General features: G+C 40.1%; 1 long non-coding RNA gene across 5 annotated transcripts in view; it reads left to right on the top strand.

The window, feature by feature from the left end:
* LOC148125904 (uncharacterized) overlaps positions 1-21,103 on the top strand; it is a 93,082-nt gene extending 71,979 nt beyond the window's left edge. For 4 of the 5 annotated variants that reach the window (XR_015743641.1, XR_015743639.1, XR_015743638.1 and 1 more), the window contains one exon: positions 14,281-21,103. This is a non-coding gene — a long non-coding RNA (uncharacterized LOC148125904). Of the gene's footprint in view, positions 1-2,928; positions 7,586-14,280 lie in introns of those variants that run through there. The other variant, XR_015743640.1, reaches the window with a different exon arrangement.
* Positions 21,104-25,437: the final 4,334 nt, after the last annotated feature.

A 25,437-nucleotide genomic window follows, 5' to 3' on the forward strand; every position in this document is an offset into this window, starting at 1 on the left:
CCATGCCCACCTGCCTTCTTCCTTTTAGAGACTGGGTCCCACCAAGCCATGCACACCAAGCCATGCCCACAGAGCAGGTAGGGAAAATTTTTTGAATTTCACCCCTGGCACTGCTTGCAGCCTACACCACACACTGGCCACACTCACACCCAGTTTGGTGAAGGAGAAAAAAAGTCCCAATATGTCACGTGACGCCGCCATGACGATGTGAGTTTAACACCCTTGTTCTACTGGCAGTTGTTCCGCAAGCCAATCTCCACCACAGAGAAAGCAGAACTACCTATAAATGACAAAGGTAGATCTAGAGAAAAGCTCCTTGATGATTTAAAAGAGAGAGGTGGATTTGAACTAGTTAAGTGCCTAAGACAGGTAAGGCTTTAAATGCTATTGTCAATTTGAATTGAGGTCACAAGGTAACCAGAAAACCATAAGTTATTTCACCACGGGACTTTCAGGAGGTACTTTTCATACTTGTTGCACTCTACCACCCTAGTGAAGTGAGTTCAAAGATCACCATATGAAGAGCACATCTGAGAAAAATTGTTGAAGGAAACTCTTTTGGGTAACTCTGGCAGTTGTCCATAGCATCGATCTCTCTGGCTAGAGACCTTCCATCTGAACTCCATCAGGAACAATCCAAGCAATTCTTTTCAATCATATCACTCAGACCCACGCTGGGCTTGAAGCCAGTTTAAGCAATACTATAACTAAGATGTCCATCATATCATCTAAGAACAGTCATTTGAGTGTGAAAAACATAAAAGGGTATATCACATCGCGAAATGATCATGGGACATTAGTTATTTGAGAACTTTGTTGAACAAGGTTAAGCCCAAGGTGCAGCATACAAAGGTGGTTAGCAACCAGAGTGATGCTGGTTATAATAACAACAAACAAAACATCCAATGTTCAAGTCATCTTCCTACGGCAGTTGGGGTAGAAGGTAGAGGTGCCAGTGAATATTACAGCCTAAGCTTTAATTTGTGTCTACAAGTTCACGCCTGTTAAGAGACCCTGAAAAGTTGAGGACTATTTTTAATTGCCGAGGCTTGAAAAATTCCACAGGTAGCAATTGCAATAGCTCTTAGTTTTATATACCACTTGACAGAGCTGTAAAGCCCTCCCTAAGCAGTTTTACAGAGTCAACCAATCTTGGAAGGACAGAAGGCTGACTCCACCTTGAGCCGCTCAGAATTGTACTCCTGGAGTGAGCAGTGAGTTAGTCTGAAGTACTGCATTTTAACCATGGCACCAACACAGCTAGATGATAGCTAGTTCAGGGTCAGAGTGTCAGCAAAGGTGTCAGTGTCATAAATATACTTGCTGGCACCTTATGCCAGCAAAGGTGTCAGTGTCATAAATATACTTGCTGGCACCTTATGCCAGCAAAGGTGTCAGTGTCATAAATATACTTTCTGGCACCTTATGACTTCTGACAAATGAAGGACCACTCCATATCACTCTATAGCCATTCTCTTAATTTCTAAAGCTGAGTATCCAGTCTCAGGTAGGGCAACAGAAAAGTCAATTTATCTTATATATTGTATGACAGAAAGCCTATTACATTGCTTGATGTGCAATAAATAATTCCTAAAACTACATTTAAAGAATTACAAAGCAAATACAAGAGAAAAAAACATTTTTTTCTGAGATCCTTCCGAAAAACCAAACAATGTTTTTTGTCTTCTTTACTGGCTATTGGCAGGTCCCTGATAGTTTCTTGTAGCAATAGCAATAGCATTTAGACTTATCTACCGCTTCACAGTGCTTTACAGCCCTCTCTAAGCTGTTTACAGAATCAGCCTATTTCCCCCAACAATCTGGGTCCTCATTTTAGCCACCTTGGAAGAATGGAAGGCTGAGTCAACCTTAAGCCTGGGGAGATTTGAACTGCCAAATTGCAGGCAGCCGGCAGTCAGCAGAAGTAGCCTGCCGTACTGTACTCTAACCACTCCTGCCACTGTGGCTCACACCACATTGTGGGATGTGAAGATTACAAAGTATGGAGTCTCGCTTTGTCCATTCAGATTATGAAGTGGTTAATTAGGAAGTGTCATTATGGCCTTGAAAAGGTTTGAGGAAAAAGAGGGGAAGAGGTAGGATGGCTAGAAAAAATTCCAAACTTCAGAATGCCCACTAATCAAACACACATTAAACCAGAAGGTACCATTTAGTCATAGCGTCTTAACAGCATTTGGCAAAGGCACGCAGCTCTTTATTGAGATACAACGGAAGAAGAAACAGTTGGAGAAAACTTATTAAAAACCTAGAAACTGAGGTCATCAAGAGTCTTATTCTTTATTTCCAACTTCCTTCTCTTTGGACGGTCCGGTGACTGTCTATTGAAATCTTTGACAGAGAATGAAAAAAAATTAAACAGTAGTAAACAGACAAGAGTGTTGACAGGAAAGGCCATTTGTTTAATTCTTGGCAACTGCAAGGAGAAACGCATAGCAGAACATTTTTAATGGCATCTTCTGAAAAATGCCCTGTTCGGCAACTACAGCGGCCTCAACTAAACTGGTTGTTATAGCAGAGGCGTAGAATAACAGAATTTAAAAAACCATAATAATGTGCCTCAGGCCTATTTCATGTATATTTGAAAAAGTCATTTCCCCCTCATATTTAAACAAAACCATGAACACAACATGAACTGATAAATCATATATTACCTAATTAAATAAGTTTAAAGTGATTTTTTTTCTTTCCCTTTTGGGGTTTTGAGGTAATTTATACCCACTGCTAAAAATATTTGTTCCCCTTTTTCAAGTGACTTCAAGTCTAAACCAATAATAACACCCCCACCCTTTATGACCCTGTAATCCTTTAATTTGGGGTAGGGCCAGGGTGACTGGATGGTTACTGGCTTCATACCCTTCCTGACACCTATGCAGAGTTTGCAACAGATATTTTCTCTTTGTGCCCTAGGAGAGAAACATCTGCCACTACCTGGGAGTGAACCCTCAGCCTTCTGACTGGGAGGCGAACATCTTTACCACTAGGCCACCATGCCACTCAAGTGTTACAATGAGATGCAAATATTATTTGGCTGGTGAAAATATCAAAGTCATCTTAGCTTAGACATTTAGTCTTTCTGAGGCATTAGAAAAGGCGAAGTCTACAAAGATTGAACCGATAAAGGAAGTTTTATCTAAAATTTATTTCTGTTATGTACTTCCATAAGTTATAACACTTGGTCATTTGACCTTAGAAGCAGATAAATACTTGGGGGAGGGATATCATTCTTTGATTTATTATATATTCTAGATGTTTTTAGTATATAATTACAGCTGCAGAAAAAAAAAACATTAAGGAAAAGAAGATGTAGTAACTGACCTCAGGCAGCCTCACTGGTTAACTGAGCCCTCAAGAAGGTTTCAACCACCAATCACAAAATCATATTCATCTCTGCAATTCCCATCACAGAATTTTCCTAGTATGAAATGTGTCAGAAAATGTTATCTGTTTTTGCAAGCACTTTACCTTGGTCTCTATGTTAGTTTAAATCTTTGAACTGCCCAGAAAACTGTTAAAATTCAGTTCTGATTCACTTTGGAAAAGCCTAGATTTGCTGGGATCAGAGGTGTTATTCAGCAGGTCCTGACCAGTTCTGGAGAACCGGTAACGGAAATTTTGAATAGTTATGAGAACCAGCAAATCCCACCTCTGACTGGCCCCGCCCCCATCTCTTCTTTGCCTCCCAAGTCTCAGCTGATTGGCTGGGTTTTCTTTGGTTGCCCTGCACAGGAGAACGGGGCTGGAAAGCAGGTTAGTGGGGTGGGGAGGGAATGGGTATTTTGCAGTAACCTTCCTCTGCCACGCCCACCAAGTCACGCCACAGAACTGGTTGGGAAAAAAATTTGAATACCACCACTGGCTGGGATGTCTGCACAATATTTCCAAGTAGACCTGATCAGAGTTGATCAAACCCAATGCACAATCAGGTTAGCAAGGGAATTCACAGAAGGGTCTTCTCACCCAGAAAAAAATCCAGAAAAGATCTTGACAGATTTGAACAATGGACCCTATCCAACAAAATGAAATTTAATGCGAGAGAAATGCAAGATTTTACATTTAGGCAGAAAAAGTACAGATTAGGCGAAACCTGGCTCAAAAACAGTAGCTCCAGGGGACCTGGAGCAGTGGTCATATTCAATTTTTTTTACTACCGGTTCTGTGGGCGTGGCTTGGTGGGCGTGGCAGGGAAAGGATATTGCAAAATCTCCAGTCAGAGGTGGGATTTGCCAGTTCTCTGAACCCCTCAAAATTTCCGCTAGCGGTTCTCCAGAACTGGTCAGAACCTGCTGAATACCACCTCTGCCTTAGAGTCATAGTGGACGATCAATGAAATATGAGACAGCAATGTGTGGAAGCAGTCAAAAAAGCGAATACAATCCTTGGTTGAATAAACAGAGGCAAAGAATCAAAATCTGGGGAAGTATTAGTACTGCTTTATAACATCTTAGTAAGACCACACCTGAAATATTGCATCCCATTTTGGTCACCACACTAAGATGATTAAAGGCCTGAAGACTAAAATATATGAAGAACGGTTGCAGGAACTGGGTATGCCTAATTTAATGAAAAGAAGGACTAGGGGTGACACGAGGAGCAGTGTTCCAGTATTTGAGGGGCTGCCACAAAAAAGAGGGGTCAACCTATTCTCCAAAGCATCCAAAGGTACAAGAAATAATGATTGGAAACTAATCAGAGAGAGAAGCAACCAGGAATTAAGGAGAAACTTCCTAACAGTGAGAACAATTAACCAATGGAACAGCTTTCCTTCAGAAATTGTGGGAGCTTCATCACTGGAGGTTTTTAAGGAGAGATTGGACAGCCACCTGTCTGGGATGATATAGGATCTCTTGCTTGAGCAGGGATTGAACTAAAAGGCCTCCAAGGTCTCTTCCAGCTCTATTCTGATTGAAAATGTTGGATCCCAGCCAATAAAAAAAAAACCCCAAGCAAACATGCAAAACAAAAATGCAAGAAGACAAACTAAATTGCAGTGCTAGAGAGAATTATCTCTCCCCACTATAAAAACAACTGAAAGAACATTAAGCTTATCTCGAGTGTATCTTTGCATTAATTTTGGAGGAAATGTAATGGATGATGACAGATCAAAGCATTTATTCTGTTCTATCAGTTAGTCATACATTTGTTTATTTTCAAGTGCTTTCATTACACCATGTTTTCATCTATTTGGGCATGTAATCTGAGCTGGATCAGAGTTCAAAAACCACACAAAAAATTCTTTCACGCGTGTGAGCAAATATATATGGTCCACAACTTCCCCTATATCAGTAGGTCCTATGAGATTCTTTTAAAAAAACAGAAAGTTTTGGAAAGATTGTGCAAAGACACTGATTGATTAATGATTGACTGATTGATTGATTGATTTACAGAACTTCTATTCCTCCTATCTCAGAACTGGCATTTTAAAGTCCAAGGCGCATATTGTATATAAAAAACAGCCTTCCTCAAACTGATGCCCTTGATGGACTGTGTAAAACAGGGCTGTCAAATTCCCCACCCATGGGCTAGATGCATCACGCGCTGGCCGCACCCATGCCCGGTTTAGAGAAGGGGGGGAAAGTCCTGATATGTCACATGACGCCACTGTGATGACATGAGTTTGACACCCCTGGTATAGGAGAAGGACTAAGGCAGGGATTCACAAACTTGACAACTTTAAGAATTGTGGACTTCAATTCCCAGAATTCTCCAGCCAGCTGCCTGAAGAGTTCTGGGAGTTGAAGTCCACAAGTCTTGAAGTTGCCAAGTTTGGAGACTTCTGCACTAAGGTAACACTGGTTCATTCACTGGGGTTTATGTTTAGCACAAGTCTGCAAACTTGGCAACTTTAAGACTTGTGGATTTCAACTCCCAGAATTCCTCCAGCCAGAATTCTGGGAGATGAAGTCCAAAGTCTTTAAAATGCCAAATTTGGAGACTTAAATTATAGATTGTAGATTAACAGAGTAGGAAGGGACCTTATAGGTCATCTAGTCCAACCCCCGGCCCAAGCAGGAGACCCTACACCATTTTTGACAAATGGCAGTCCAATCTCTTCTTGAAAGCTTCTGATGATGAAGGTCCCACAACTTCTGAAGGAAAGCTGTTCCATTGGTTGATTGTTCTCCCTGTCAGAAAGTTTCTCCTTATTTCCACGTTGAATCTCTTGTTCAGTTTCCGTCCATTATTCCTTGTCTGGCCTTCAGGTGCTTTGGAAAATAGATTGACCCCTTCCTCCTCCCTGTGGCAGCCCCTCAAATATTGGAAGACTGCTATCATGTCTCCCCTGGTCCTTCTCTTCCCTAGACTAGCCATGCCCAGTTCCTGTAAACGTTCTTCATATGTTTTAGTTTCCAGTCCCCTAATCATCCTGGTTGTTCTTCTCCGCATTTTTTCTAGACTCCAGTCTCAACATCCTTTTTATAGTATGGTGACCAAAACTGGATGCAGTACTCTAGGTGTGATCTTACTTCTGATATTTAGCAAGAACAACACCGTAAGAATATCTAGAGACCAAAAGGGCAAGTGAAATGTATTAAGATGTAGAGAAAGTCTGCATCTTTGAGTTTTCTGTTTTTATGACAGGACAAAGAAGAAGGAAGAGGGGTCGCTAGGCTTTCTGTAGGAAGCAGGCAGAATGTCTTAGGCACGCAGTTTCTTTCATTTAAGGTAAGCAGGTTGGCACTGTTGAAATAAAGTTGTATCAGATGAGCATCGTGGACATTCTCTATTAGAGCTTCCTTCCACAAATCCCAGAAATATGGTCTGGGAATCTGGAGATGTTCTGCATTAGGTTTAAGGACTACCTGGAGCATCCAGGGTAAGGAGAACATTGCTGCCACACCAGAGGACTTCATAGAAATCTGACTGTATGTAAGCCATTGCTTCTCTCTCCAACCCCACGGAGCTGATGCGATCACTATTATAAAAGAATTGCTGGATTGAATTTTCTGAAACAAGACAAACATTTTGAGCAACAAAAGCAAAGAAAGGCTAAAGTTCTAGATTGGCTCAGCTTCTGAAATGGGTGTGAAGATGGGTTTATACATCACACTAAGCCGTAATAAATCTAATCTAATGAAAAGAAGGACTAGCAGTGACATGATAGCAGTGTTCCAATATCTCAGGGGTTGCCACATAGAAGAGGGATTCTCCAAAGCACCTGAAAGCAGGACAAGAAGCAATGGATGGAAACTAATCAAGGAAAGAAGCAACCTAAAACTACAGAGAAATTTCCTGAAGAATAATTAATCAGTGCAACAACTTGCCTCCAGAAGTTGTCAATGCTCCAACCCTGAAACAGAATAAAAAGAGATTGGACAAACATTTTAAAAAAGACATTGGACAACCAATAGGATAAGGTGTCTTGCTTGAGCAGGGGTTGGACTAGAAGACCTCCAAGGTCCCTTCCAACTCTGTTATTCTGCTATTGTAGCTTACTGTGGTTTGCAAAGCAGGCCATTCTGGCTTACTCAACAACAAGCCATGTAACCATTGGGCTTTTTGCCAGCTTATTCAACATTTATATGGTGTCATGATACATTCTCAGAAAATAAAGATTTAAATCTGTAATGTTGAGACAGTGAGTTGGGTTTCACTCAGTGCAGGTGGTTTTAAAGGCACAGGGAAACAAACAGTGCACAAATTGACTTGGTTATTGTAGTGATATACTTTATTTTATGCTGGGTGGAATTTCAGCTATGAGCAATTATCGAGGGCTTGATTAAAGGAATCTTCTCTGATTAACAGTATGCGTGGTGATGAACTAATCCATTAATGAAAGGTTTTCCCTGAAGGTAAAAATAACACACATTTTGGATCAAATAGGGATTTTTTTTTTCATAGACCCTGTGGGGCCCAGAGATTTTTTTAAAAAAATGGACCTCAGCTAACCTCCACACAAGATTATTTTAATCTCTTATATTTCAGTCTATTTTTTTCTGCCACTTTGCTTAGAAGTCAAGAGACCAAATACTCAGGAATATGAGATCACTGGACAAGTAAATAAGGTTTGTGAATAACTGTTGGGATTATATTCAGGTTTGTTAGTTTTACCGCTTTGAATTAAAACTTCGATAGATTCACCTTTCCTTCAGGAAAATCAAAGCAATTTATATGGGGATCCCCATTTTATGCTCCAACCCTGTGAGGTAGGATGAGATGGAAGAGTTGCGTTGCCTCCAAGATACCCAGTGAGGCTCCATGTGTGAAGGGTGGATTGGGTGACTATTGGTGCTCTTTCAAAAGCTAGGATTGTGTAGTGTTCATTGTCTTTTTTCAGCTCATTGTCTTTTTTTCCTTGCTACAAGTCAATTTGGTCTCTTGGCTAACCTCTTGAATGAATCCATATGTTGTCTATAGCAGAGGTGTCAAACTTGATTTCATTGAGGGCTGCATCAGGGTTGTATTTTACCTTGGGAGGCTGGGGTGGGTGTGGCCAGGGTGAGCATGGCCAGCTTGATGTCACGTGTCGGGGGCGTCCAAGCACTCTGCCAGCAAAAAACAGGTTCCCAAGCTCCGTTTCTGGCTGTGACGGGCTCCTGCAACCCCCTACCAGTGAAAACGGAGCTTGGTAGAACCATGACCCTCCCAAGCTCCATTTTTGCTGGCAGAGGCACCGTGGTCTGGTCCCTCACTATTTCCAGATTTAAATGCCCCCTGGACCAGATGTGTCAATGTCATCTCTTTTTTTTGCCATGGTTGTTCTGTAAATCACTGCGGACATTAAGTGAATCGAGTGGTCATTAAGCAAATCCAGCTTCTCCCATCAATTTTGCTAGTCGAAAACCAGCTGGGAAGGTTGCCGTGACTCTGGGAGGTTGCAAATTCATGTTGGTTGACAAGCACCTGAATTTTGATTATGTGACTGTGGGGACACTCCAATAATCATAAGTGTGAGGACTGGGCTTAAGCCAGTTTTTTTCATTGTAACTTTGAATGATTGCTAAACAAATGATTCTAAGTCAAGGACTACCTGTAGTTATATTTTTTAAAATTTTTGGCCTGTTTACCTGGGTTACACAATCATTTGTGAACAGGATATGGGAAAATTTCTAATCCTTCGCCTTCACACTCTGCTGCCAAAGTTCTGTGATGCATGACACCTGGCCTTAAAGAGTAAGATGCTTCTTCACTGAGTCACTTCATGGTGGTTGCATTGCTGGAGTCCTTCTTAAACCTGCCCAATGTATAGTTTCCCTTAACTGCAGTCAATTAGATTCATAGAATCACAGAATGTATGAATGAGAAGGAGTCTTGGAGATCATGTAATCCAATCCCCTGCTTGGTGAAGGAATCCACTGCTACAGTGTCTCTCCAATAAATGTCCATTGTCCATCTCCAATGAAAAAGAGTCTACTACTTCTCAAAGCTCAACCAGATGGGAAAACCCATAAGCAGGAAATTGTGGATCACTCATAGTAATGGCCTGTGGAAATAACCCTGGGAGACAGGGAGAGGGGAGAAGATAATCTATCTAGGGAATAATCAGATAAGAAGTGGGGAAAGAAAATTCACAACTGTATTACAGGCAAAGAAAGAAACTCAGAAAGGATCCTCCATAATTTATCAGGCTGAAAAAAAGTTCTACTTTCAGACAATTGAAAGATTGATGTCAGTCTTCTCAGATTAACCAGACAGGAAACACAACTAAGTCACCTATGTCTATTTTACTGTAAGATCACATTAACAGAACAATGCAAGTCTAAAAATTGAAGTTTCCCACCATCCCTTTTTATAGCCTGATAAGTTAGGGAGGTTTTAGTTTCTTTCTCTGCCTGTTAGGCAGCTCAGGGGTCCCCCCTCCTCTTATCTGATCATTTCCTAATCTATTCCCCTGTCTCCCAAGGTCATTCCCACATACCATTACACTAAGGCACTTTGGCTAAAGCATCCAAGGCTGTCAAGAAGTCTCACATTGATGAGAAACTGATCCAACCCCAGCAAAGCTGGACCCTGTTCCCACCCTTTGGGCATGGAGATGGAAACCTCTAGTCCAGAGTAAAGTCAGGTAGTCTCCAAATTCAGTGAGGTCTAGAAGTTCAAAAACAGACATTTGTGGACATCAAAGTCAACCAAATGGTACACATACCCCTAACTTGTTCCAGCTTCACAAGGAGACAATCATATCTGGATACCTGTTGAGCAGGGCTCCTGGTCACTTTTAAGATCTCTTACAGGACCAACATTTCCATTCTGGTTTTGGAGTCAAGCTACCCTTGACTCTACTTCTGATAGTAGTTTGGGCAAACTTGAAACAGGAAGAGCTGTGGTGGCTCAGTGGTTAGAATGCAGTACTGCAGTCTACTTCTGCTGACTGCCGGCTGCCAGCAATTCGGCAGTTCGAATCTCATTGGCTCAAGGTTGACTCAACCTTCCATACTTCCAAGGTTGGTAAAATGAGGATCCAGATTGTTGGGGGCAAGAGGCTGACTCTGTAATCCGCTTAGAGGAAGCTGTAAAGCACTGTGAAGCAATATATAAGTCTAAGTGCTAGTGCTAAACTTTAGAAATTACTCACCATAATAAAATTGTCACTGGTATATCAAGGGAAGATTAGGCCCAGCTCTGGTTTGTGTTCCAACTCAACAGGTTAAACCTCAAACTCTAGTTTGGCTTACCAATCAGCTAACATGGGTTTTCTTTTTTGTTTTTTTAAAAAAGCAAGGACAAATAGGCTGAAAAACAGCTTCAATCCCAGAGCATTAAATATATTGAATTCTACTGTATAGTGCAATATTAATGCAATATCAGGGGTTTTCAGTTCAATGATATAGAATGTGAAAGATGTGTGTTTTGGTTTTATTTTTTCATGCATAATGTGCACTGAAGATGGCATTTAATTTTGTTGTATGAGGTGCAATGACAATTAACTAAACTAAACTAAACTTTGTCATTTTGGGATGTTACCTACTGCTCCTTATTGACTTGCTGATAATGCATTTTTTTTAAATCCTCTGGACGTGTTTGAAAACTTTCCGTTCTCTTTCAAGTGCATCGATTAGGATCTTGCCTCCAGAAAGTCCAGGTTTCAAACTTTATTTTATTTTTCAGATTCTTCTGATAACCAGGTGCTTGGGCGTGTGTACATTTAGGGAAGTTAGCCCTCTGAAAACGTTTTCTGGTGTCCCTATCCTGAAATGATCAGGGGGTAGCAATCTCCATTGAAAACAACTAAAAATTAGTATCGTTTCTAGACAACCCATCATTTGAAAATTGCGCTACACAGCAAAATGTGAAAATTAAGGCTCCCCCTCCCTCCTTTCCTCCTCCTTTCGAAACCTCTGTGAATTTTGCATTTAGTTCTGACATGACATATTTTCTGAAGTGTGGCAATTCAACCAACGGCTCAAGACATTTCTGGGAGCAGATTGTGGCTGTCATACTTATCACATTTCATTATAGCTGTTGGAATATTCCAAGCGTGTTATTATGGTAGAATAAAAGGGGCCTTCTTCCTCCCTTTGTGATTTGCAGATCTAAGAGTGATACCATATGTCAGTCATTTCACGGAAGATATCAGGGGAACGGGAGCCTGAGAAATGCTTAATTATAGAGCACACAGATAGCTACCCCTCCTTCTCCTTTCCTTGAAATGTAGAAGAAAAAGCCCATTTAATATCAATGAGCCCCACACGAAAGGCTTTCATGGGTAATATTAATTCAAAATATAATTTTCATTACAAGATCTTTGCTTCTCTAAAGAACTTCCTTGCATTAATGTAGAATATTATCAGCGGTACAGGAGAGAGAGAAATATATATATATTGTGTGCACATCTTTTTTTATTTACTCATACTGTTGGCAACAGGGAAAAGTGAGAAATTAGTTCAAGTGGGTGGTTTGAAGTGAACTTGGTGTGCCCTTCCCAAATACTGCCAGGAAACCGAGCACCCTGAAATTTGCACTTTCCTTGAGCGATGGAGCTCCTAATTTTAAAAAAATGTGTAGGTGCATTAGGGGACAGGTCAATCAGAAAGATTAATTATATTTGGAAAAAGGTAGGGGGAATGCTCTGTCCTTAGGAAAAGTGTCAATGGATAAGGTCTTGCAGTAGGTCCCAGTTGAACAGATCACACCCTTAAGTGTGAGCCAGTGGTGTGGTGCAGCTGCCAAAAACGCTAATGCAGTCCAAGGTTGCATCAACAGAAGAATCAACACCACGTGAAGTGCTAGTGCCACTTTATGGTGACTGATGAGATCCCATTTGAAATACTATCCAATTCTGGTCACCAAGATACAAAAAGATAAAATGTTGAGACCCCAGAAAGAGTGCAGAGAAGAGCAATAAAGACTATAAAGGATCTGGAGGCTAAATCATATGATAAACAATTTTGAGGGAACTAGGTATGTCTACTCTAAGGGAGGGAAGACCCAGGGGTGACATGATAGCTATTTTCCAGTACTTGATTTGTCATAGAGAAGAAGGGTTGACCAATTCACCAAAGCACCTGAAGGCAGGACAAGAATTAATGGATGGAAAATTCATTAAAAAGAGATCCAAGCTAGAACTAAGGAGAATTTTCCTGACACTTGGAACAATTAACCAGTGGAACGGCTTGCCTTCAGAAGTTGTGGGGGCTCCATCACTGGAGGTTTTCAAGAAGAAACTGGATGGCCATTTGTCTGGAATGATATGGATTCTCCTGCTTGAGCAAAGGGTTGAAGCAGAAGACCTACAAGGTCCCTTCCAACCCTATTATTCTACAATCTAATGGTCTCAACCATGAAAGAAAGCCAGTGGTGGGATTCCAAATTTTTTACTACCAGTTCTGTGGGCGTGGCTTGGTGGGTGTGGCTTGGTGGGCGTGGCAGGGGAAGGGTACTGCTAAATCTCCATTCCTTCCCCACTCCACTAACCTGCTTTCCAGCTCCGTTCTCCTGTGCAGGGCAACCAAAGAAGAGCCAGCCAATCAGCTGGGATTCTGGAGGCAGAGAATAGATGGGGGCGGGGCCAGTCAGAGGTGGGATTTGCTGGTTCACTGAACTATTCAAAATTTCCGCTACCGGTTCTCCAGAACTGGTCAGAACTGAATACCACCTCTGACAAAAGCTCATTGAGTGGGCCATCAGTACTTCCTAGATGGGTAACAGCAAACTTACAACACATGTTATCACAGGTGACATGCCACATCATTTTTGAGGACATGCCCAGCCTTTGAACCCTCTGAAAGTTGCACAAAATAACTCTGTTCTCAGGTAGCCTCTGAAGGCTTCAAAAAATGTGTGAGAACGTGGTATGCTTCCCACTCTTTCCAGGAGCCACGGAAGATAGGCTCCAAAGGTTCTAAGCCTCGTGTGACCTGTAGCTGCCTCAGACAGACATTTTGAAAATATTTACAATTGAGAATTTATTTACAGATGGTCCTGGACTTACAACAGTTCATTTAGTGACTGTTCCTGGTTTTTTGGGGGGGGGTATATAAAAAGTTTTTTATTTTTATAACAACAATAAAAACAAACAAATAAAACCTGCTTTCGGTTCAACAGTGTGTCAGTTGGGTACATATCTCTTTGTGCATATACTAACATTATCATACATATTTTACTTATATATGTTTATAATCTTTCTAATCAAAATTTTATATCATATATATCACTTAATATATTATCCTTAATATTGTAATGATTGATTTTCAGTGATATATTTCATATTCATTTTCTTACTCTATCTAACTCATCTGTTTATCAGTAATGATATATTATACTGTACTTACATATTTCAATTTCTTACTCTTCTATCCAGCCATTCATAAAGTAAATTCCAAATTTTATAATAATCTTCAGAAAGGCATTTTGAAAATATTTACAATTGGGAATTTATTTACAGATAGTCCTGGACTTATAACAGTTCATTTAGTGACTGTTCCAAGTTGCCAACAACCCTGGAAAAAAAAGATTTATGACCATTTTTCACACTTACAACCAATGCAGCATCCCCCATGATCACATACTCAAAATTTGGATGCTTGGCAGTTGTACTGTCCCAGGGTCATGTGACTTTCTGACAAGCAAAGTCAAATGGGGAAGCCAGATTCAATGAACAGCTGTGTTCCTAACTTCATAATTGCAGTGATTCACTTAACAACGGTGGCAAGAAAGGTTGTGAAAGGGGGCAAAATTCACTTAACAAACAAATGCCTCCCTTGGCGACAGAAATTTTGGGCTCGATTGTGGTCGTAAGTCAAGGACTACCTGCATTAAATAAAAATAAATACATAAATACATTTAATTTATTCATCTTTGTTTCTCTTTTGTCTGGTACAGATAGATTAACAGAATGGGAAGGTACCTTGGAGATCATCTAGTCCAACCCACTGCCCAAGCAGAAGACCCTCCACCATGGCAGCCCACAAATGGCAGTCCTATCTCTTCTTGAAAGCCTCCAGTGATGAAGCTTCCACAACTTCCGAGGGCCACTTCTGTTCCATTGGTCAATTGTTCTTATCTTCAGGTTGAATCTCTCCTTGTTCAGTTTCCATCCATTATTCCTTGCCTAGCCTTAGGGTGCCTTGAAAAATAGTTTGATCCCCTCCTCTGTGGCAGCCCCTCAAATATTGGAACACGGCAGTCATGGGATTCAATTTTTTTTACTACTGGTTCTATGGGTGTGGCTTGGTGGGCGGGACAGGGGAAGGATACTGTAAAATCTCTAGTCAGAGGTAGTATTTGCCGGTTCTCCAAACTATTCAAAATTTCTGCTACTGGTTCTCCAGAACTGGTCAGAACCTGCTGAATACCAGCTCTGGAACACTGCTATCGTGTCTCCCCTTGTGATGACCCAGGGTGGGATACAAAAGCAACAAAGTCACAAAAACAGGTGAAGTCCCTTTAATTCCTTCAACTTGGCTTCAAAAGTCCAATTATCATTGACTGGAGAAAAAACTCCCCCACAAACAGTTGCAAAAAGAAAGAACTTCCATTCAAAATACATATAAATTATAAATAGAAAAAAACAACACAAACCACACTGAAGCAATTAATGAGACAAGGCAAGATAAGGGCTTGAAAACATCCACAGATATCAAAATACACATACTGGGAAGGATGACAGCACTCAGATAAGAACTGACAAACTAGAAATATTTTCACGCTTTGGTTCCAGTACTCGCCCATGCACAGTTTGTCGTTTTAAACAGACTTCACAGCTGCAGCCCATGAAGGAGATCAAGGCCCTTTCCTCCCCTGTAGACCATGCCATTCATGTTTCTCCCTTATCTGCTTCTCCCTGCATGCCCAAGGATGAAGAGGGGATGGCCTGGGTCTTCCTCTAAATGCCCAGCTGGCCTGTGCCCTTCCCCAGTTTCCTCCACAACTTCCAGAGCTACACTCCCACTCCCTGTCAGCTGTTCCTCCTCTCCCTTGGAGTCAGATTATAACAGGGGCATGACACCCCTGGTCCTTCTCTTCACTAGATTAGCCAGGCCCAGTTCCTGTAACCATTCTTCATATGTTTTAGTCTCTAGTCCCCTAATCATCCTAGTTGTTCTTCTCTGCACTTTTTCTAGAGTCTCAACATCTTTTTTTATAGTGTGGTGACCAAAACTGGATGCAGTCTGGGAGTGGGTGAAAATGAAAATGACATGCCCTCAGAGCCAAGGTAGGCATTTGTTGAATTTTTAACATGGTGAGCTCCACAGTCCACCATTACTGTCCTAGATTACCCTATCCTGTATTTGTGATTGAGGAGGGTGGGTGGAAATAAGAACTCTGTTTCAAAAATACTGAAACCCAGCAAGATGCACTCAATGGCTGGTCATGTGATAGGGCCTAGCACATGCAAGATTCCTGTTTAATGTCCCCAGTGAATGTACGAGCAGGTGCATATGAGTTGTCCAGCATACTTTACTATTATTCAATGCCAGGCAGTGTATTTCACTCGTGTGCGGTTCCCATGATTTGAAAACATTCAGGTGTCTTTTCCACTTGTATTTACTTGCATCACAGAATGCCAGACTGTAATGATATATTATTCTTGTGGGTTTATTTAACTTCCTCCATGTTGGCTTAAGAGGGAGCGCCTTTGTTTGAATTAGCTAGAAAGGGATTGCGGACTATTATCTGGCTCGGTTATCTGAGCTAGGAGTGTACAAGGAAGTTTCTTCTGCTAATGGTTGAACTGCTCTTCAGATAAAACTCTCCACTGGATTCCCTACAGCCCATAATTAATCAGCTGTTAAAACAGTGGTTGATAAAGACAGGCTGGCTTAAAGCTCGAATTGCCAGCAATTGGAGATAATAGGTGAGTCCCTTTTGGCAGAGTGGCCTGTTATCAAAGAGAAGGATCGGTTATCAAAAGGACATGACACTCCAGTGAGAAATCTCTTTAGTTAAAGAGTCTGGCAGATGAAGGCAAAAACCATCCTTTAATTTACAAATTACAAAATCTCTCTGTTTTGGTGGCTGATGTTGCAAGGAATAGCATTTTAGAAGCACTCTGGGCATCTAAGCAGTATCCCAAAGCCTGTCCAATAAAATACATTTTTAAAATGCTGGGATCTCACAAAAATCAATGAAGCCCAGTTAGCTCATCAGTGAAAAGAGCCAAACTTTTTTATGAGGTCTCTGATGTGTTCTGGGAAGTGGCTATTATATCAGTGCCTCTTATATCAGTTGTTGCATCGTATCTTAGCATTTTATTGTTCTAACAAAATAACAGAGTCGATAGGGACCTTGGAGATATTCTAGTCCAACCCCCTGCTTAGGCAGGGAACTATATAATATACCATTTCAGACAGATGGTTCTCCAATGTCTTAAAAACTTCCAGTATTGGAGCATTCACAACCTCTGGAGGCAAGTTGTTCCACTGATTAATTGTTCTGTCAGGAAATTTCTTCTTAGTTCTAGGTTGCTTCTCTCCTTGATTAGTTTCCACCCATTGCTTCTTGTTCAACCTTCAGGTGCTTTGGAGAATAGCTTGATCCTTCGTCTTCTTTGTGGCGGCCCTTCAAATTGTCAGGGTTCCAGCGATTGCCCTAATTCAATCATGAGCCTCAAGCCAAGCTTCAAAAGAATCCAAAATATTTATTAGGAGCAACATGTTGGCATTAACCTAAATGAAGCCAAGTCTGGCATATGTAATTTACAGTCACCTATGACCCTGTTTCCCCCTTCCCCCCTGGGTGTTTCATAAATCAGATTCTCCAATGAAGCACGTTCAGGGCTGGGTGTCATCAATCACGTTCTCCAATGAAGGATTTTCATGGGCAGAAGAGCTGATAAGATAAGCATGGAATGTACTTCTGGTTTTAAAGTGCCATATTGCTCCTTCAGATTCCAAACCCTCCCCTTTTTTAATGGCAACTCGAAAACAGGCATAGGAATGTTTTACGAGTTGACACAAATATTGGAACACTGCTATCAGGTCACCCCTAGTCCTTTTTATTAAACTTGACATACCCAATTGCAGTGACCATTCTTTATATATTTTAGCCTCCAGTCCCCTATTCAACTTTGTTGCTCTTCTCTGCACTCTTTCAGGAAGGAAGGAAGGAAGGAAGGAAGGATCTGGTCCACAGGTGGTATTCAGCAGGTTCTGACCAGTTCTGGAGAACCAATAGCGGAAATTTTGAGTAGTTCGGAGAACCGGCAAATACCACCTCTGACTGGAGATTTTACAGTATCCTTCCCCTGCCATGCCCACCAGCCATGCTCACAGAACCGCAGTAAGAAAAATTGAATCCCACCACTGATCTGGTCCAGGAAATCTGCACCAGGTGGAAATTTGATTCAGTTCTGAAGGTAAAAGCAAACTCAATTAAGAAGGACTTTGTTGATTACAGAACTTTGAACTGAATTCAGAAACTTATTGGGAAGAATGGGAGTACCTGTAAACCAGGTGTTATTCTGAAGTTAACTTGCAGTGACAAATTATATATACTCTGTATCTATTGAATGAAATCATTCAAATTTATTCTATGTTGGACCCTGGCTCACTTCAATATATTGGTGATTACTATAAAGTACCTATGTACTTTCCTAGTTGCTTTTGAGTTGAATTGTGAGGGCAAGACAAGAATAGGGATGACTACAGGTTCCAATCTGGGTTGGTCAGAACCAGAAGTTTTGCCCTCTTAGCTTTCAGACTTGTGCCGGAGCCCATCTACAGGGGACTTCTCTGTAGCAAAATATGTGCCCACACTTTCCCCACCCCCCAATATTTACTTATTATTTATCCAATGATTTTTATTCAGACACAATATTTACAATTATGTCTAAATAAAAAAAAATCACTCAGACATAAATATATTTTAAAAAGGCATTATGTTATTACACAACATCCCAATTCAAGTATGCCCTATCTCTTGTGAGGGGAACTCATCCTATATTCCCTGATTTCAATTTTCTAGAAAACACACATACAATCAGACTCAAATATTATTTGCCACATCAGTGGAGTGGCAAAATGAGAAAGGGATGACATGTTGGCTTTATTATTATTATTATTTTTTAAAAAAACAGGTTTTGCTCAATCAATCATTATTGTTTGAATAGTTTTCCCTGAGTAAATTCTAAGTAATTTGCATTCATGCTACTCAAAATAGTTCCACGCTAGCTAGGAAGCAGACATTTCTTACACAATGTGTTTAGTCTGCTGACTGACCTCATTCATTTTCTGAGTTCGTACGGTACACTGAACCATAAAACAGCTAAATGGAATCAGCACAACACACTAAACACATCCGCAGATGTGCATGGTTACTTCTAACCAAACTAAACCTGTTAGGTGAATACATCAATTAAGTCTTTAATTGTCCTGATTAAGCATGTAATTCGTGCTCAACCACCATGTTTTAGCTATGGCCTGACTGAACCTGGTATGTTTTGAGGAAGGTATATAGTGCCTCAAGGACCTCTAAATATCTTTAGGATAATCCCAACATGGTCTATAATATTTTTAAAAAGAAGTTTTGTCTTTATCCCCTTACCCTATTTTATTTCTGTCTCTTATCTTTCCTCCATTTACCTGCCAGCAGCAGGTAAATTGATTTATAACTGGCATGGGCTCTTCTAAGAGTTAGATGGTATTGTAGACTGGAAGGTTTTGTAGCAACATCTGGTGAACAGAAAAGGGAAAATGTAAGGGAAGAGAAGTTTGGGGGAAACATGTTGGAAGAACAACATTTTCCCTTCCTAATAATTGACAGACATGTAAAAAAGAAAGTGTGGAAAGGAGCAATTGTCTCCCACATTGATTTTTCGGTTGTGTTGACTAAAAGTACACATATACACTTAATAGCAGTAACTTTGAGAGGGATCCTGGAGTCTTAGTGGACAACCAGCTAAATATGAGCCAGCAGTGTGCAGCAGCAGCCAAAAAAGCCAATGCAATCCTAAATTGAATTAACAGAGGGATACAGTCAAGATCCAGTGGTACTAATATTACTCTATAAAGCCTTAGTAAGACCACACCTAGAGTATTTCATCCAGTTTTGGTCACCACACTATCAAACAGATGTTGAGACTCTAAAAAAAAGTGCTGAGAAGAGCAAGCAGGATGATTAGGGGACTGGAGACTAAAACATATGAAGGACAGTTACAGGAACTGGGCTTGGCTAGTCTGGTGAAGAGAAGGACCAGGGGAGACATGATAACAGGGTTCCAATATTTGAAGGGCTGCTACAGAAAGGAAGGTGTGAAGCTATTTTCCAAAGTACCCAGACAAGGAATAATGGATGGAAATAAGGAGAAACTTTCTGATAGTGAGAACAATCAAGAAGACCATTACGACATATTTTTACTTGAAGTCAAAAGAGTCATCAAACTATATGTACCATTAACAGCTCCCAAAACCAGAAAAAAACAAATTAGCCATAACAATAAGGAAGCTTCAATCCAAAAAGAGATCACTTTGGCGGAAAAACAAATCTGGTCACGTTGCCAACTTCAAAAGCCGATACAAAAATTTATGCTACCAGATAGATAAAAACTGAATGCACCAATTATCACATTAAACAAGAAGAAAACCTTCTATGCACCAATTCCACGCACACTTTCTACAATTTTGTAAACAACAAAGTAAAAGACTCAAGGTCCACCCCACCCCTGAAAGGACCTAATGGTAAAGACTGCAATGATGACACTATTAAACCCAACCTCTTTAACACATTCTTTGGCTCAGTATTTGTAAACAGCAATGGATCATGCCCAGTATTTCCTAGTTGAACCATAGACAACTACAATGATCTAATACATATCGAATTTACAGAAGATAATGTTGAAAAAGCACTACACAATCTAAAACCATCTCTATTGGACCTGACAGAATATGTGCCTACTTCTTAAAAAAGCTATCCATTGTCATAGCCGAAACTCTAAGCATAATCTTTGAAACATCTTTCAGGACCAGCTCCTTACCAAAACTATTGTCACAAGCCACAGTCATCCCCATCTTCAAAAAGGGAGACCCTAGCCTAGTTGAAAATTACAGACCAATCTCTTTATGCTGCATCACCTGTAAAGTCATGGAATCGATTATTAACCAATCCATCATCCTCCACTTAGAAACAAACAACCTACTCTCTAATAAACAATTTGGTTTCAGGAAAAAACTATCCTGTAATCTGCAACTCTTACACTACAAAAACATATGGACTATACAACTCGATCAGGGCAAAGCAATAGACACAATCTACATAGACTTCTGTAAAGCCTTTGATTCGGTGGTACACGACAAACTACTCCTAAAACTAAAATCTTATGGTATCTCTGGACACCTGCATAACTGGATAGAAGCATTCCTGTCAAACAGACAACAAATGGTCAAAATTGGGAGCGTCCTATCAAATTCTGTACCTGTCAACAGTGGTGTCCCCCAAGGCAGTGTTCTAGGACCAACTCTTTTCATACTCTACATAAATGACCTCTGTGATCATATCAAGAGCAACTACGTTCTTTTCGCTGATGATGTAAAGCTATTCAACACCACAGACAATATTGCTACCCTTCAAAAAGTCTTTGACTATGTATCAGAATGATCAAACAAATAGCAACTTCAAATCTCAACAAATGAATGCTCTGTCCTACATATTGGCAAAAAAAAATAAATCAGAAAATAAAATACAGGCTGAATAGTCAAGACTTTGTAGATGATCCAAACTCAATGTGGCTACCGTCCCTGTCCTATTATTTCTTTTATTTTTTATTTTTCTTATATACAGTATATCCATGTAGTCCTAACTATGTTTTTACTTATACCTATTATCTTGTAAGCAATTGACAAATAAATAAATAAACCAATGGAAAGCTTGCCTTCAGAAGTTGTGGGTGCCTCATCACTTGAGACTTTCAAGAAGAGATTGGACTGCCATTTGTCAGAAATAATGTAGGGTCTCCTGCTTGGACTGGGAGTTGGACTAGATGACCTTCAAGGTCCCTTCCAACTATGTTAATCTGTACAAATTCTATCTCATCTGTCAGCTCACTTGGCCAAGATTTTGGGCAGTGATCATTGAGCCTTCCAAGGCTGATGTGACAAATCTATGGATTGGCATCTCTGTCAGGAAGAATTGTTGAGAGTTTGGAAGTCACATCTGAAAATATCAGTTGGCTACTTTCCCTTGATTTTTCCCACCCAACGTGCTTGAACAGCATATTTACTCTAAAGGGAGCCAATGTTTCTTCACTTGATCTAGTTAATTAAACTCCGTAATTGAGATTAAGTCACTGAACAGCTCGTCTAACTGCTTCCTCCTCAAAAGCTGTTGCTATGGCTGTTGAATTTCAAACTGGTGTTTTCAACCCATGGGGTTATGTATAACAACTATTTCATAAAACACTAGTCATCAGCTAATAGTAACATTGGCAGGTCTTTGCAGCTTTTTTATCCCATGCATGAATGAACAAACAAACCAAAGAAAACTCAGTTTGGCAAATATCTTTTGTAGCCGGAGCAGGCAACCACACAGTTCCAGAACCTCCGTTCTATTCCCCTCATTATCTTTCCTAACCACAAAATAATAACAGATTCTCTCTGTTTTTAAGTGGGAAAAGCAAGGAGACTATAAACATTAAATCTTCCTTGATTTGAGCACATAATCTGGACATTGTGTGAGCATAATTGAGGTTGAGTTTCGGTAAAAATGCCAAACTGGTTTGTCACTGCCTACTTCCAGAATAGTTTCCAATTTAGGGGGGAAGGAGAGAAAAAGGGAAGGGAAGGGAAGGAAAGAGAAGATGATCCGGTCAACAGAGATGGTATTCAGCAGGTTCTGACCAGTTCAGGAGAACCGGTAGTGGAAATTTTGAGTAGTTCAGAGAACAGGCAAATACCACCTCTGACTGTCCCTGCCCAGGGGTGGGATGCCACCAGTTCAGCCCAGTTCTATAGAATTGGTAGCTCTGAAGAGCAGCAGACACCAAACTGTTTCGGTATCTGCTGCTCTGTTTAGCCTACCCACCCACCTGGGCTCTTGTCTATCCTTTATTTCCTGCTTTTTCAACCTCAGCTGCTTTGCACAGCACAGAGCAGAGCTGAGCCTGAAGCTTCTATTATTCAGTGCAGACTCAGGTCGGAGATGGCAGAAACACAGATCTCTAAGTGACTCTGTGATTCTGTGAGCAACTCAATCCGCCTGCCTGTTTGCTCTGCCTGATCTTGGGTAAAAGTTGCTCTTTTTAAATAAAAAAAAACAATGTTTATATACATGGCGTGTTGTAAGTTAATTCTGTGAGTTTGCTTGCTAGCAAATTTTATGTGACAGACTCAGGTAGCCGATGGCAGAAAGATATATCTCTGAATGAATCTGTGATTCTGTGAGCAACTAAATCTGCCTGCCTGCTTTACCTGATTTTGGGTAAAAGTTCATATATATATATATATATATATATATATATATATATATATATATATAAAAATTCAACATTTACATAAATATTTATAATATTTACATACAAGCCATGCCCAACCAGTCACAAGATCACCAAGCCAAACCCACAAATTAGGCCACACCCAGAGAACCAGTTGTTAAGAAATTTGAATCCCACCCTGGCCCCGCCCCCATCTATTCTCTGCCTCCTGAATCTCAGCTGATCAGCTGGGTCTTCTTTTATTGCCCTGCACAGGAGAACGGAGCTGGAAAGCAGGTTAGTGGGGTGTGGAGGGAATGGAGATTTTGCGGTATCCTTTCCCTGTCACGCCCACCAGGTCAAGCCACACCACACCCACAGAACCAGTAGTAAAAAAAATTTGTATCCCACCACTGCAGGTCGAGTAATGAAACAACTTAAAGCAAAAAAACAATCTCAGAGAGTACCAATAATTCCATTATTCATTGTTGTCTTTGGAATTTTTTTCAATTTCCCAAACTAATCTACATCCCATAATGTTCTAGCGTGTTCTGCATCTAATTACAAACAAGGCTGACTGTGCTTAGTTTCCAAATTTTGTAAAAAAAAAAAAAAAAAATCTTTGTAGAAGTTTTTTTTTTTAAAAAAATTATTTATTCTTCAGTCTTTTGCCCATAGCAAGGAATTACTCAGGTCAATTTTTAGTCCTTCCAGTGGAATTTGATTCAGCCAAATTCATCACCCGGGGTCTTTAATCTTCCTACTCAGGCTGTCTCATATTATTAACACCCTCTTGAGTCAGGAGGGCCAAATGAGATGAGGGATAAAGGTGCCGAGAGTTAAAAATGAAAAGAAAGGCAAGGTAAAACTTTACCTTTGAGAATGTTACGCAGAAATTGAATTGCCACAGAAACAACTTACCCTACGTGTGGCCAGAATCTGAAAATAACATTGAACACAGCACAGCGCTTAAGTAAAATGGTTCCGTTGAGATCTGTATATGTGGAGCTGATTGGGGTAGATTGCAGGGGTGACAGGGAAATATAATTTTATTGTATTTTATCTGTATCTTAAATTATTGTATTCTATTCCCATTTCATTTTAGACTGTATTTTATTCCAATTTCGTTTTAAATGGTATTTTATTCCAATTCCATTTTAAATTGCTTTTATCAAATTTTAGTAATTATTTGTTTCTGGAACCTTTCACTTTGATACAGGCTAATCAATAAATAAAAAAGAAGAATGAATTGCCACAGTTGTTCAATGAATCACTGCAGTTCAGTTAGGGACACTGTTGTTAAGTGAATATGGCTTCCCCATGGACTTGGCTTGTCACAAGACCAGAAAAGATCATGTGAGCCCAGGACATACATTGCAACTGTCATAAATACATGCCAGTTGCCAAGCATATACATACACACACACACACATATATATATATACACGTATACACACAGACACACAGACAGACAGACAGACACACACACATACACACATATAATCTTCTATTTTCTGGCACTAATTACTCATGGTATGATTAATGTTACTAGCTAGCTTTATTCCTCTGCCTCTGTGATAATTTTAATTAATCCAATTTAGAAAAGAAAAGGATTTGGACTGTTTTTGGCTGTTTCAGTATCCCTTTCTGAAGGGTGAACAAAAGGTAACAACAGACCAATTAGGGCTATGTTTGCACAGCATTCCTTATGGAAACCTAGTCTGTTTGTTATTATTGCAAGTCATTATTCATTCAACCGAAGGGCTTCCTGCCCCCCTCAATCAAAATAATCCACCTTAACTTTCATAAGGAAAATAATTTGAAATTGTACCAAGATCTTTTCAGTTGTGTAAAGTTTCAGTCTAAGAGAATCAATTATAAAGTCAAACCTTTCTTCTAGAATTCTTTCCTCCAGTAGACTAATTTAAGGGAGAAGGGGAATTGAAGGAAGAGCTATGAAAATGAGGAAGTGGAGGAGCAAAGTCGATAGAACACCTTGAAATGCTTACCACTAAATTCTACAAATGAATTTTTAAGATAAGTAATTGATAAGATTACAACAATAACAACAACAAAAACAACAACAGGATAAAAATTAAAAGCTCACCCCAACTCTTCCAGCTAATAAATTACAAGGAATAAATAGGATAAGCCATTCAAACCAGGTGCTATATTAGGCTGGATCATATAACATGCTAAACCTTACATCCAATTTACAGAATTTTAAATTTACAGAACAATTTACAGAACTACAACACAACCGTGCTATATACAGGGAGTTCTCAATTTATAATTCATTTTTAGCAACCATTTGAAGTTACTGAGGCACTGAAAATAGTTATTTATGACTTGCAATCGCAGTACAGTCATGTGATCAAAATTCAGATGCTTGGCAACTGGTGTGTATTTACAATAGTTGCGCAGAACTGTGTCATTCTCAGCTCATTTCCAAATACAAAGCCAATAGGGGGGAGCTGGATTTGTTTAATGACTGCATGATGCACTTAACAAACATAGCAAAAGAGGTCATAAAATTGGGTGTGGTTCACTTATTCATTGTCTCGCTTAGCGGTGGAAATTCTGGCCCCAATAGTGGTTGAAGGTTGTGGGCTACTTGTACAGAATGTTCTGTGGTC

This window comes from Pseudonaja textilis, chromosome 4, assembly GCF_049901715.1.
Source record: "Pseudonaja textilis isolate UNSWEBS1 chromosome 4, rPseTex1.2, whole genome shotgun sequence".
In the NCBI taxonomy this organism is placed as follows: Eukaryota; Metazoa; Chordata; class Lepidosauria; order Squamata; family Elapidae; genus Pseudonaja; species Pseudonaja textilis.